Source organism: Chlamydotis macqueenii, chromosome 1 (assembly GCF_036417535.1).
Source record: "Chlamydotis macqueenii isolate bChlMac1 chromosome 1, bChlMac1.mat, whole genome shotgun sequence".
Classification (NCBI taxonomy): domain Eukaryota; kingdom Metazoa; phylum Chordata; class Aves; order Otidiformes; family Otididae; genus Chlamydotis; species Chlamydotis macqueenii.
This window is the reverse complement of record NC_141556.1, coordinates 175564752-175578534: the sequence shown is the minus strand read 5'-3', so window position 1 is coordinate 175578534 and position 13783 is coordinate 175564752. Positions and strand designations below refer to the sequence as shown.

The 13783-nt window shown below is 40.7% G+C and overlaps 1 protein-coding gene across 2 annotated transcripts in view; it reads right to left on the bottom strand.

Annotated features, from left to right (window-relative positions):
• Positions 1-13783, bottom strand: part of PCDH9 (protocadherin 9) — a 704826-nt gene that overhangs the window by 243807 nt on the left and 447236 nt on the right. The window lies entirely within an intron of this gene.

Sequence of the window (13783 nt, the reverse complement as noted above, 5' to 3'; positions counted from 1 at the left end):
TGGTTGTCATCTTCCAGGAATAGAAGGATATATAAATACATAGCTATAAGGATATTTAATTGATATCAATTATGTAATTAATACGGATATTTAGGATTGATAATACATCTCTGAAATTGCAGTGGTCAGCAAAGAATCACAGAATGCAATGATGTAATAAGCAATTATCACTCTGGTAAAATAAGTAAAAAGAAACAGCACATACTGTGTTCAAAACAACACAGTGATGAGAGCCAGAATTACAAGTTTTCCTGAATGTCTTAAAAAATCCCCACAGTCATCTCAAAAAAAAAAAAGAAAATCTGCAGTGTACACTTGGATTAGTTAACCGTTATTGATTTTGAACCTCTCTCATCTGGACAAATAACCCGACTTCGTGAATTGTGGCCACAGAACAATACAGTGATTCCCCATGAGCTCGAGTCGATAGCACTGCTGTGAATTGTTTAGCAACCACAACTGTGGGATTCATGAAAGGAATATTGCAGGTCTTCATGGATCAAAATACTGCTTCTTCGAAGCGTCAGAAACAACTAGTTCAAGAGTATTTCGAGAGAGGTTAAATTAAGTTAAGCACATCTTCCCACAAAAATGTCTTTCAGCAGCAGGGAGCCTGAGTGATCTGGTTAGCTAGGTTGGTTTAGAACAAATAAGAGATTCACAAAGTTTTCCTTAAGCTTAATAACTGTTTAGTCTAGTAATTACTTTCTTATCAATATTAGCCATCTGAAAGTTATGGGTTTTATCTAAGCTAATCATTCAAGATTTCTAGAGTCAGTAGAGAAAGGAACATGAAGAAGACACTACGACAGGATTCTTCCACTAGTTGCCAATTTTTAAGTAGTTAAAAATCAGGTGTTCTGTATCCATCCCAAATTCAAGTAAGTTTTCCTGAAGTTAGTGGAAAAAGCATTAGGCTCTGACTCTCCTTTTTTTTCGCCCTGACTCTCTTTTTTGCACTTTTTTTTAAAATAAGGAAAACCTCAAGTTAATAGTACTGACTGTATGTTTGCTTATTAAAAACTATTTGTTAATGGTAATTGCTACCATTTTTTTATGATGATCGATATCCTCTACCAGGTTTCTTTTTATTCATCTCCCCTGGGTGGACATAGATAGTTGATTAAGTCAATTTTGGATTACTGTGTAATTCAGTATAGAAATAAATGTAATACTATTTGCTCTTGGCTGTGATTTTATAATTAGTATTTTGCTTTTAAGTTCCTTTTCTAGCTTTAGGATTAGAACTGTAGCAAAGCCAAACAGCTCCTCTGAGTCATTGAGTTGTATTAATTTACATCAACAGAGGACCTAACTCTATATACTATCACCGAGCAAACTTCTACATCATACTTTGTTACTTTTTCTTACAACTTTTTTATTCTAGAATTGCTGCCCTGACCAATTGTTTTTTTCTCTTTTGTTTTGTTTTTTTTTTTAAGAATTGCTAGCAGGCTTTTTCTCTTCAATATGAACAAAATAGAAATATAGCTAACTGCACAGCTTAAAATCTTCTCTTTCTGTATTTATTTCAGTAACCCAAATTTAGAAACCTGTTTTTCCAAAGTAAGAATTTATGTCACTAATAAAATCAGTAAGAGGCACAGGAAAAGGAGATTACTTACATTTTGTTTAAAACTGAAAGATTCTATGGGAAAATATGACTGAGAAAATAAATCCTTAAAGAAAGGGAGGAGATGAAAATTTCAATTTAAGAGTCTATAAAATAATTTAAAACCTGTAATTAATTAACCATCTAAATAAACAGAAAAATACATAAGTATAAAAAAAATCCAGTTTCATGAGTCATGTAGCAAAAAATACAGATTCTGTGTAACAAAAGCTCCTTACACTAGACAAAAACTGCTCTGACTCTGTACTGACAGTGACCAGTTAACCAGTAAAATGGCACAGGCCTAACGCTAATACTGGCAACTTCTTAGCCGATAGTGCTATAAATTTTTAAATCCATACTTCAAACGATAAGGAAAAAAAATACATTGGCTTGGCTTTCTGAGCCTCCCACTGCGGACCCCACAAATCATGAAGGATTATAAAAAAAATCTAAAGGTCATGTAAACAGTGATCCAGTTGCAGAGATGATGAACAGACAGCATGCAGTCTGTCAAGAAAATTTAGACTAAGCTGTAGCATCAAAACAATGAAAGGAAAAAGCCTTCTACAAAGAGACTCAAAGCAAATGCTTAATGTTAGGCATATCATATTAATTGCAAGGGAAGACTGTCACTCAGCCTTCTGGGAGCTTGTGGTGGTGTTAAGTACTATGATATGTGGCTGTCTCCTCCAGCTGCCTGGTCCAGGACCCTCCTGCCCGGTCACTGGAGCCCAGCCTGTTGCCCGGAGACCTGGGGCCTCTGCTTGGGCTCAGGGATGCGTCTGCGGCTTTCCCCCTTGGACTAGCAAAGTTGCTGCAGTACCGAGACTGAGTGTGTGTCCCAGACACACCCACAGACAGACACACAGAGGACACTGAAACAGCCACAGCTGTGGCTACACAGATAGCCACAGACAAGGCTCTGCCCCAGCAGCACCTACGTTCAGGACGCACACCAGACACTGGCACAGATGGCCACGTCCCTTCCTCCTCTTGGGCTGGCAGAGGCAGAAGTTCACTGGTGCAGCACACACCCCACACTCTCCAGGTTCACAAGCACATGCACATTTGCAGATCCCCCAGCCCACCCGATGCCCCTGCCCAGATCCTGTCCCCATTTACCCACTCCATGGGTCCCCAACTCTCCGGCTGGTCCAGCTGGGTGCTTGCTGCAAACACACAGCACTCACACATTCATCTCACAGGTACTCCAGTCTCATGGGTCCCCCCAAATACCAGCACAAATCCTCCACCCACCTGATAGCCCTGGCTGGACCCAGGACCTCCCACGCCCTGTTTGGTTCAGCTTGGAGTCTGCCAGTGAGTCCACATGCACACCCGGTTTGGGGAAGGTACAGACACTCGCCCCAGACGCTGGCATTCAGCACACGAGCTGTGACCTGCAGTCACGATTCATCGCTAAGCCCCTTATTCACACATTGAATTTTTTCCCTCTAGAATAGTATCAGGGAATCTTCTTTCAGAAGAAAACCCTACAACATGCTTAGATTATGTTTGTATTTATCTACTCCCTTGTGCTACCAAATGCAGCTTTGAATTCTTACCTAAAGACAGAATCAAGTTATTCTGAGTAATGAGGTTTATAGTTGGTACAACAGTGGGACTAATGATAACAAGTAATTACAACTTTAATTATGCCACAACATATGCAGGATTATATACAGCATGAGGTAGGGTTATGGTTAAGGTCCACAACACTTGGCTAAAAGTCAAATCTAAAATCTGTGACATATTCAATCATAAACCATCATTGATTGGGGGGTATATGGATTTTCTTCAGGTCCTGAAAAGCATCCAGTCTTTATTTTTAATCAGGAAATATCACATCATTGTTATGTGAAGCCCAAAACTGAAAGGAAAATTCAGTCAGAACAATATTATTTGAACCTATGTCAAAGTAATTTCAATATATAATTCAGAACAATTTGCGTCAATAGGTTTTTTTTTGAACCTAGGCTGAGTTTAAAAATCAGGAAAACAATTGGTATCAGTTACATGGAATCATTCTTCTTTTAATCACCTATTGCAACAGACTCTATAAAGCTCATCCAGGTGAAAAGTGACTTCACACCCGTGAGATATAGAGAGGAATTAATTCTGTATCTTAGATGGTAATAAAAGATAGCAAACTCTGGTGCTGATGAAAGGACAGTTCAAGCATAATAAGAACACTTTTTTTTTTCTGTTTTCAGACCAGGTGGTCAGCCAGCTGATACTTTTTTAATCATGGTAACAACCAAAATTATATCAAATCAACCACAGATTAAACTTGTTTAGTTGCTTCTTTCCTGCTACAACACAGCCAAATACATACCTAGAACTTTCTAAAAAAAAAAAAAAAATTATAATTTGTGGAATTACTGAATATAAGTGATAGCTGTGGTACTTGAAAATGCCAATTAAAAATATCAGAAAGATCTCTTAGGTGGAGGGGAGGAATGGAATGGATGGCAGAGGCTGAGGATATTCCTAGTCTTACTGATCAAGCACAGAAAAGTAGAACCTGTGCTTGACATAACATATTGCATTTTTCTTCATTACAATATTTTATCGGGACATACTGAAAACATTTTAAGAATATATTTTAGTTGCAGCTTATCATTTTTCCTTCCTCAAATTCTTCTGTCCTACTTTTCTCACTTCTGTTGTCTTGATTTGAGGAATTCTATGGTGCCTTGTGACAGGACAGTTATACTGGGCACAAACTGAAACACAGGATGTTCTAAACATCAGGAAACACTTCTGTCCTGGGAGGGTGACAGAGCACTGGGACAAGTGGTCCAGAGAGGTTGTGTGGAGTCTCCCTCCTTGGAGATACACAAAAGCTGTCTGGACATGGTCCTAGACACTTGGCTCTACGTGGCCCTGCTTGATCAGGACAGTTGGACCAGATGGCCTCCAGAGGTCCCTTCTGACCTCAACCATTCTGTAATTCTGTAAATTCTAATTGAAAATAAAATAAAATCTAGAAATACCTAGAAATATAGAATCATAGAATCATAGAATGGTTAGGGTTGGAAGGGACCTTCAAAGGTCATCTAGTCCAACCCCCCTGCAAGGAGCAGGGACATCCCTGACTAGGTCAGGTTGCTCAGAGCCTCATCCAGCCTGGCCTTGAACGCTTCCAGAGATGGTGCCTCCACCACCTTTCTGGGCAACCTGTTCCAGTGTTCTATAACCCGCATCGTAAAAAATTTTTTCCTAATTTCTAATCTAAATCTACCCCCCTCTATTTTAAAACCATTACCTCTCGTCCTATCGCAACAGGCCCTACTGAACAGCCTCTCCCCATCTTTCTTGTAGGCCCCCTTGAGGTACTGGAAGACCGCTATCAGGTCTCCCTGGAGCCTCCTCTTCTCCAGGCTGAACAGCCCCAACTCTCTCAGCCTGTCCTCATAAGAGAGGTGCTCCAGCCCTTTGATCATCTTCGTGGCCCTCCTCTGGACCTTCTCCAACTGGTCCATGTCCCTCTTGTGCTGGGGGCTCCAGAACTGGACACAGTAGTCTAGGTGGGGTCTCACCAGGGCAGAGTAGAGGGGGAGAATCACCTCCCTCGACCTGCTGTCCACGCTTCTCTTGATGCAGCCCAGGATGCGGTTGGCCTTCTGAGCTGCAAGAGCGCATTGCCTGCTCATGTTGAGCTTCTCATCCACCAGCACTCCCAAGTCCTTCTCCTCAGGGCTGCTCTCAATCCATTCCCTGCCCAGCCTGTATTTGTGCCTGGGATTGCCATGACCCAGGTGCAGGACCTTGCACTTGGCCTGGTTGAACTTCATGAGGTTGGCACAGGCCCACCTCTCCAGCCTGTCAAGGTCCCTCTGGATGGCATCCCTCCCTTCCAGTGTGTCAACGGCACCACACAACTTGGTGTCGTCGGCGAACTTGCTGAGGGTGTGCTCTATCCCACTGTCTATGTCACCGACAAAGATGTTGAACAGGGCTGGGCCCAGCACGGACCCCTGAGGGACGCCACTCGTGACCGGTCTCCACCTGGACATCGAGCCGTTGACCACCACTCTCTGAGTGCGGCCATCCAGCCAACTCCTTATCCACCGAGTGGTCTGTCCATCAAACCCATGTCTCTCTAGTTTAGAGAGAAGGATGTCGTGCGGGACAGTGTCAAAAGCTTTGCACAAGTCCAGGTAGAGGATGTCAGTTGCTCGTCCCTTGTCCACCGATGCTGTCACCCCGTCATAGAAGGCCACCAAATTGGTCAGGCATGATCTGCCCTTGGTGAAGCCGTGTTGGCTGTCACCAACCACGTCCTTGCTCTCCATGTGCCTTAGCATGGTTTCCAGGAGAATCTGCTCCATGACCTTGCCAGGCACAGAGGTGAGGCTGACCGGCCTGTAGTTACCCGGGTCTTCCTTATTCCCCTTTTTAAAAATTGGGGTTATGTTCCCCCTCTTCCAGTCATCGGGGACCTCACCAGACCGCCACGACTTCTCAAATATGATTGCCAGTGGCTTGGCAACTTCATCCGCCAGTTCCCTCAGGACCCGCAGATGGATCTCATCAGGACCCATGGACTTGTGCACCTTCAGGTTCCTTAGATGATCCCGAACCTGCTCTTCGAGTACAATGAGCAGTTCTTCATTCTCGCAGTCTTTGCTTGCACCTTCTACAGCTTGGGCGGTGGGACCGGAACTCTTGTCGGTGAAGACTGAAGCAAAAAAATCATTGAGAACCTCAGCCTTCTCCATGTCCTGGGTAACCAAGACACCAGTTCCCTTCTGGAGGGGGCCTACATTTACCCTGGACTTTCTTTTGTCCCCTACGTACCTATAAAAGCTCTTCCTGTTACATTTTATATCCCTGGCCAGATTCAGTTCTGCCAGGGCTTTGGCCTTCCTTACCTTATCCCTGGCCACTCGCGCAGCCTCTTTGTAGTCCTCCCAGGCTACCTGTCCCCACTTCCACCCTCTATAGGCTTCCTTTTTCACTTTCAGTTGGTCCAGGAGCTCCTTGCACATCCACGCCGGCCTCCTGGCCTTTTTGCCTGACTTGTTTTTCATCGGGATGCACCTCTGCTGAGCTTGGAGGAGGTGCTCCTTGAATATGGACCAACTTTCCTGGGCCCCTCTTCCCTCCAGGGCCGCCTCCCATGGCACTTGGCCCATCAGGTCCCTGAAGAGGCCGAAGTCCGCCTTCCTGAAGTCTAGGGCAGAGAGCTTGCCGTGTATTTTCCTTGCTGCCCCGTGGATCTTGAACTCCACCATGTCATGGTCGCTGCAGCCAAGGCTGTCCTTTACTTTCACATCCCCGACCAGTCCCTCCCTGTTGGTGAGCACAAGGTCGAGCATGGCACCCCTCCTTGTCGGCTCCTCTATCGCCTGCAGGAGGAAGTTGTCATCCACGCATTCCAGGAACCTCCTGGACTGCCTGTGCCCTGCCGTGTTGTCTCTCCAATATGTCTCCAGACATATTTCTTAGTTTTCCAGTGCTGAAAACATAATTTTGTACTGATGTACTTTATTTCTGACAATCCTAGCTGTATAAAATGTATTCTGATACATAATTTCATTCCATACAAATCTATTGCTTTGGAAACTGTCATAGAGCATTAAAGATACAACCCTGAAATTCTTACTCAAGCAAAAGAATTGGTAGGACTTGTACCTCAGCATGGATTTCTAGAAAAGGAGTGCCAATACCATTGAGGTTGGGGCACTGCTTGTGAGACTAAGCTTTTTGCTGCTGCCTTATTTTCCCAGATACCCTCACATACAGGCAGAAAGTGAGCTGTAAATAGTGGGTGTTTTTTTTTTTTGACCTGAGTGCTGGAAGTCTGAAGTAGAGGAAAGATCATGGCATGTGATATCAAGTGTTTGAAATGTTCTTATGGCAGATGAGTTAGGAGCTGTGTTGGAAAGAGGACTTTAATGTAGGAAGTATAAACACTAGTTTTCAAAACTGTTCAGTGCTTTCCATTGCATACTAGCTTCTAAAATGCGTTTTACTTTCAATTATGTGCTTGAATCAAATAGCAAGTTACAGAAATCAGCATTAAGAGGAGCTTTTGCATGGTGAGATTGTTTTGTTCTGAAAAAAAAAAAAACAGACTTTCAAGCTTTATACAACTATTGTATTGTTTTTGCTAATCAGGGATCCAAGAAATAATTATACTATTGTTCTGTTGCTGAATATCTCACAGGGACAGATTTGGCTACAGATCCTATCCATTGTTATAAAACAAGCTATAATTAAAAAAACATTTCTAGACTGGGTTGTTGCAAATAGAACCTAATGAATTTTAACCAACTGAGCTGGCTTCTGAGTTTACAAATCAGGTACTTTAAACAAAATGCCCTCTTTTCCACTCAATATAGTTGTAAGTTAAGAGCCTTGATTTCTGTCCCTGAGTTTCCAGACAGGCAGAAGTCACCAAAACATTTGATTCACAGTGAGTTAAATTAACCTTTACAGAATAGATCATACGTTTGCATGTCAGAATATGTATTCAAGCATGACACATTCAATTGCTGTTGAGATCTTTTATTTTGGATATGGAAATTTTGCATCAATTAAAAAAAAAAGTATTTCAGTATTTCCCTTTCCTTTCTCAAATATTATGCTATACTTTGTGTTAAGATGACAAAGCAATATTTTGAAGGAAAATCAAAGATACAGAAAACATTCTGGGAATATTTTCCTTATGGAAAGATTGGTGATATGGAGGCTTAAAAGAGAAACCTGAAAACATAGTTTACCTTTATGGAAAAAAAACAGAAGAATCTATACATGACATAATTTACTGAAACTTAAACCGCATTCATGAATAAAGAAATCGGAGAAGAAATATGTTAAAATAAAATCAAGTGTAAACAGTAGACAGATACTCTAAAAAAGCCTATGAAATTATGATGATGAAGACGATATTGTTTGTTCACAAGTTTAAGAAAAAAAAGAAGTTGTAAGGACACAAGAAAAAAAAGTGACACTTCATTGGAGGTCCTCTGGAAGATGTCTGTTTGATAAAGTTTGTTCTTCCCAGGATCAAAACAAAGATTCCTGGTTCAAATACTAAAAACATGGATTTTATTTTTTTTTCTTTTTTAATGAGATCAAGCCTCTAAATAGAAGAAGTCAAATCACAAAAAAAAAAAAAGCAGTTTCAGAATGGAAGAGAAAACATGTGCTGAGCACCACCAAGCTTTAAAATATAATTTAACAAACTATAGTTTAAATTCTTCTTTTCTCATAAGATAAAATCACATTTTTCTCCTTAATTCCTATGCTGGAAGCACAAACTGCACCTTTTAGTGCAGCAAAAGTATAATCTGGTTTAAGGAGATTCTTTCCAAACTAAAACACTATAGGAAACTTACACACACACAAAAAAAAAGTTTTTATTTGCTCCACAAAAAAAAAAAAAAGAATTGGCAGGGTCTTTGAATTAACATATGGTTGCAGTATTTGTTTATTTTATAAATAAACAATGGTTTGTTATCTATTTTTTCAGTTCTGCTTGACTTAACGGAATCCCCCTAAAATCTACAATCTACCTTCTCCTTTCCAAATTGGAAAAATGAATAAAAATGTACTTCTGGACTGTGACTTTCTTTTAAAGTGTGTATCTTGCAGAAAGCCCACAAAGCACCTCAAACAGAGCTTCGTATAATTCAGCTCAGTGATTATGTACACACACCTTCTTCTTTCATGTTTCACTCAGTCTTACAAAAGAATATGAATCTGAGATAAAATCATTCTACTTTCTTAGTAAAAGCCACTCTTACTTCTTTCAGGTAATCTTGGCTCAACTCTGCATCATGTCCAAATTGTGCAGCAGATCCCAGCAATTTGCTAAGAGAAATATGGTGTTGTTTTTTTTTTTTTCTTGCCTACACCTAAACTGAACTCGCTCGTGCAGTCCCCATGGCAGACCCTATTCAAGGATCCTACTTGCACTACAGGGTAACCCATTCTCCATGCCTGTCTCGTTATCTTACCCACAGAACCAAGATAATGGAGACAGATAAGGTTTCCATCAAGCTCTGTAACTAAACTAAGAACGAAAAAAAGAAAAAGCAATTCATACTGCATCTTCATGCTATGTCTTCATACTATGCTATGCATATAAATAGCTAGAGTGGTTAGGTATTTACGTGTTTTTTTCTCCCTAAGGTAACAATGTTGGTATTGATTTCAGAATCTAAATTATTGTTATTCTAGACAATCATTTGATTTCCTCTACTCAGTTTCGCAGCAGTAAAAATTCATAGAAATCAGTAAATTACATTGTAATTTATTAAAAGGATGAATAAATATAATCACCTATTTTCTCTCTCTTGCTACTTAGGCTGCAGAGAACTGGCCTTTTCTTCAGGGTGAAAAAAAGAATATCAGTTACAGTCTATCCACTGACTGGGGAGAAAATGATTGCTTGATGGTCCTAAGCACATTTAAACACGGGGAACAAAGAGTCTCTCTGTTTGGGAAGTCATTTTAGTTTTGCAGAGACAGCGAAGGAAGAGAGACCTGCAGTCAAACTCTATGGTTTCAGTCATCTTTTGAGGTAATGTAATTTTCTACTTTTGTTTATGTACTGATGTTCCTTCATTTTTTTTTCATGAAACTATAGTCTTCCTGAGTTTTGTTGGTTTAAATCAGACACTCGAAAGACTGAGAAACTTTTAACTAAAGACGCCAATCACAGGACTATCATATATTTTATTTTAAGTTTTGCCTTCCTAATATCCACTTAGAAGGCAAATACTAATTTTTCCTAATAAGTATCTACGATCATCTTGACTACAAGGTAAATTTGACTTAACAGGAAAGCTGAGTGTTACGATTTCATAGAATCATAGAATCATAGAATCACATGGTTGGATGGGACCTATAAGATCATCTAGTCCAACCGTCTTCCCACTACCATTGCTGCCACAGCTACTAAACCATATCCTGTAGCTTCTCATCAAGCCGCCTCTTGAACACTGCCAGGGACGGAGACTCCACCACCTCCCTGGGCAGGCCGTTCCAGTGCCTTACCACTCTTTGAGAGAAAAAGTTTTTCCTCAAGTCCAATCTAAACCTCCTCTGGTACAACTTGTGGCCATTTCCTCGGGTCCTGCTTGTTGCCTGGAAGAAGAGGCCAAACCCCTGTTCATCACAACCTGCCTTCAGGAAGCTATAGAGTGCAATGAGATCTCCCCTGAGCCTCCTCTTCTCCAGACTAAACAATCCCAACTCTCTCAGCCGCTCCTCATAAGACTTGTGCTCCAGACCCCTCACCAGCTTTGTTGCCCTTCTCTGGACACGTTCCAGGGCTTCAATGTCTTTCTTGTAGTGAGGGGCCCAAAACTGAACACAATACTCAAGGTGCGGCCTCACCAGTGCCGAATACAGGGGGATGATTACCTCCCTGCTCCTGCTGGCCACACTATTTCTAATGCAGGGCAGGATGCCGTTGGCCCTCTTGGCCACCTGGGCACACTGTCGGCTCATGTTCAGCTGAGCATCAACCAACACCCCCAGGTCCCTTTCCTCTTCACAGTCCTCCAGCCACTCAGCTCCGAGCCTATAGCGCTGCATGGGGTTATTGTGGCCAAAGTGCAGGACCCGACACTTGGCCTTGTTGAACCTCATGCCATTCAGCTCAGACCAGCGATCCAGCCTATCCAGATCCCTCTGAAGGGCCTCCCTACCCTCAGGCAGATCAACACCGCCACCCAACTTGGTGTCATCTGCAAACTTACTGAGGGTACACTCAATCCCCTCGTCTAGGTCATCAATAAAGAAATTGAACAAGATGGGCCCAAGTACCGACCCCTGGGGGACACCACTTGTAACAGGCTGCCAGCTGGACTTGACTCCATTAACCACCACCCGCTGGGCATGGCCCCCTAGCCAATTCTTTATCCAAAGAAGGGTATACCTACCCAGTCCACAGGCAGCCAGTTTCCCTAGGAGAATACTGTGAGAGACCGTGTCAAAGGCCTTGCTGAAGTCCAGGTAGACCACATCAACAGCCTTTCCTTCATCCACCAGTCTGGTCACGCAGTCGTAAAAGGAAATGAGGTTGGTCAAGCACGACCTGCCTTTCGTGAACCCGTGCTGGCTGGGCCTGATCCCCTGGATTTAATCTAGTCTAAATCAGAGTATTACCTTGTTCAACTTGGGAGTCTGGTAAATTGCTAATAAATTTTCAACATTTTCAGTCTTAGCCCCCGTCCTCCTGAATTAATTGTCTGAGACTCAGTAAAACAGTTCTAAGCCTACAATTATGCAAATTAATATCTCAGATGCATGGGAAGGCAAGTAGGGGGAAGAGATGGAAACTTCTGTACACAATAAAACATAAAAGAAGATAGTCAGGTGTGCTACCAGCAGACAACTAAGCTGATTTTCAGAAACATTATTCACCCAAATGGCTAGATGTTAGTAAACTAGTTTGCTATATTTATTACATGTTTCTTACCAGAAACTCTGTGGAAAGTAACCCTGAGAAAGGATTCATTAAAAAAAAATGTAATAATTGTGTAGATACCTGTTACAAATCAATGTTGTATATAGAAGAGTGTTCTAAACACAGTTGTAGTTAATGGCGAAAGAGAGGTGGCTCTAGTGAACCTTCATGCCATCCTAAAAATATATCTGATTGTAAAATAACAGCAGAATGGCTTTTTTTTTGATGTGACTGTACTCAGTCACTGACTATGGATGACCAGGTAAACTCAGGACATGAATTATAAGACTTAAGACAGATTAATTCCTTTAACAACTCTATTGTCACACTCTTTGATAGTAGAGAGACATGAAATTCAGACTTTTCAAATTTAAATGGCCAAAGTTCACCTACCAGTAAGAAAAGGTAGATCTTACACTACATTCATAACTATTTAGGCACCTGACTTTAGACACCCAACATTTGAAATTTTAGCTGCCATTAATTATTTAGAAGAAAGAGATCTCACTGACAAGAAAAAGATGCTACACTGACTTATCTGTTGCTCTGGCACATTTTATAGGAAGAACTTACTTGTATTACTGCATGGAAAGAAACACATATATAAACAATTTAGTCGCAACAGAATTATATTTTTTGTGATCTTTAGTAATTTAAGAACTTCAGTGACCTTCAATTTATTTGTTTAGTTTGATTTCAGTGATGAGCTCCTCCTAGCAAGACAGATAATGCACATTACAAGTGCACTCAATTGAAGAAACATTGCAGAAGCAGTGTACCAATTAAAACAATAACCAGCATGACTTCTCTACACTCTGAGAAGTTATACATTAGTAAAAGCATGTGTTGATCAATAATGTATATGAACTACTACAATGTGGAAACAGCTGTTGCTGAAATTTTACAAGTTTAGTTATAATAATAAATTTGCCCTAATTTACATTCTGTAAAACTCATCTGGCTTCAGTAATGTGAACAGAGTAATAAAGTTTAAGAGACTTTCTTTTAACTATAAATTACATTTTTAAATGGTAGAAGAAATAATTGAGAATATTTCCCATCTGAGGAATGTACATTATCTGGAGGCTCTTTATAAAAAAATAACCCTTTTATTGTCATATATTAAAATTTTGAGTGGTATATTTTCAATTATATTTATAATGTTTACATAAATCATGTTTATAGCATTTAAGGAGTTACAGAGGTATTCTATCATCTAAGGTTTATTAATTATATTGAGTAAACTGATACAGGTGGTACCATGTCAATAATCATTCTTGATGCTGCATCTTATTGTTGAAGCTGATAATTACTGTATTACAGAAGCGCTGTGTATTTATGCTTTCATCGCTGTCAGTCACTACAGCAGATATGCATAGTTATGCAGTACCAGGAAGAAGGAAACTTTCCAGTGGTTTTCAGGATAAAGAAAGATGTGATAAAAACCCCTTTAGTATTTTGTTCTATTAGCATTCTTTAGTTTGGCACATAACCTTGGAAATCAGGCAGAACATGGCTTTTGTGTACAGGAAGCAATCTTTTGTCTGCTGTGATGCAGTCCTTGCTCTGTATTAGAACTAACCTTAGCATTTGAACATTTCATTTTTTAATTGTGTATATAGCAGGAAGAAAAACATACTTCAAAATCCACTGATGTAGCAGCAAATGACCAGCTGTCCCCTAGGAAGTTTTGTATCATAGGGTTTTAAAGGTAGTTAGATGAACACTGTTTTAAAAGA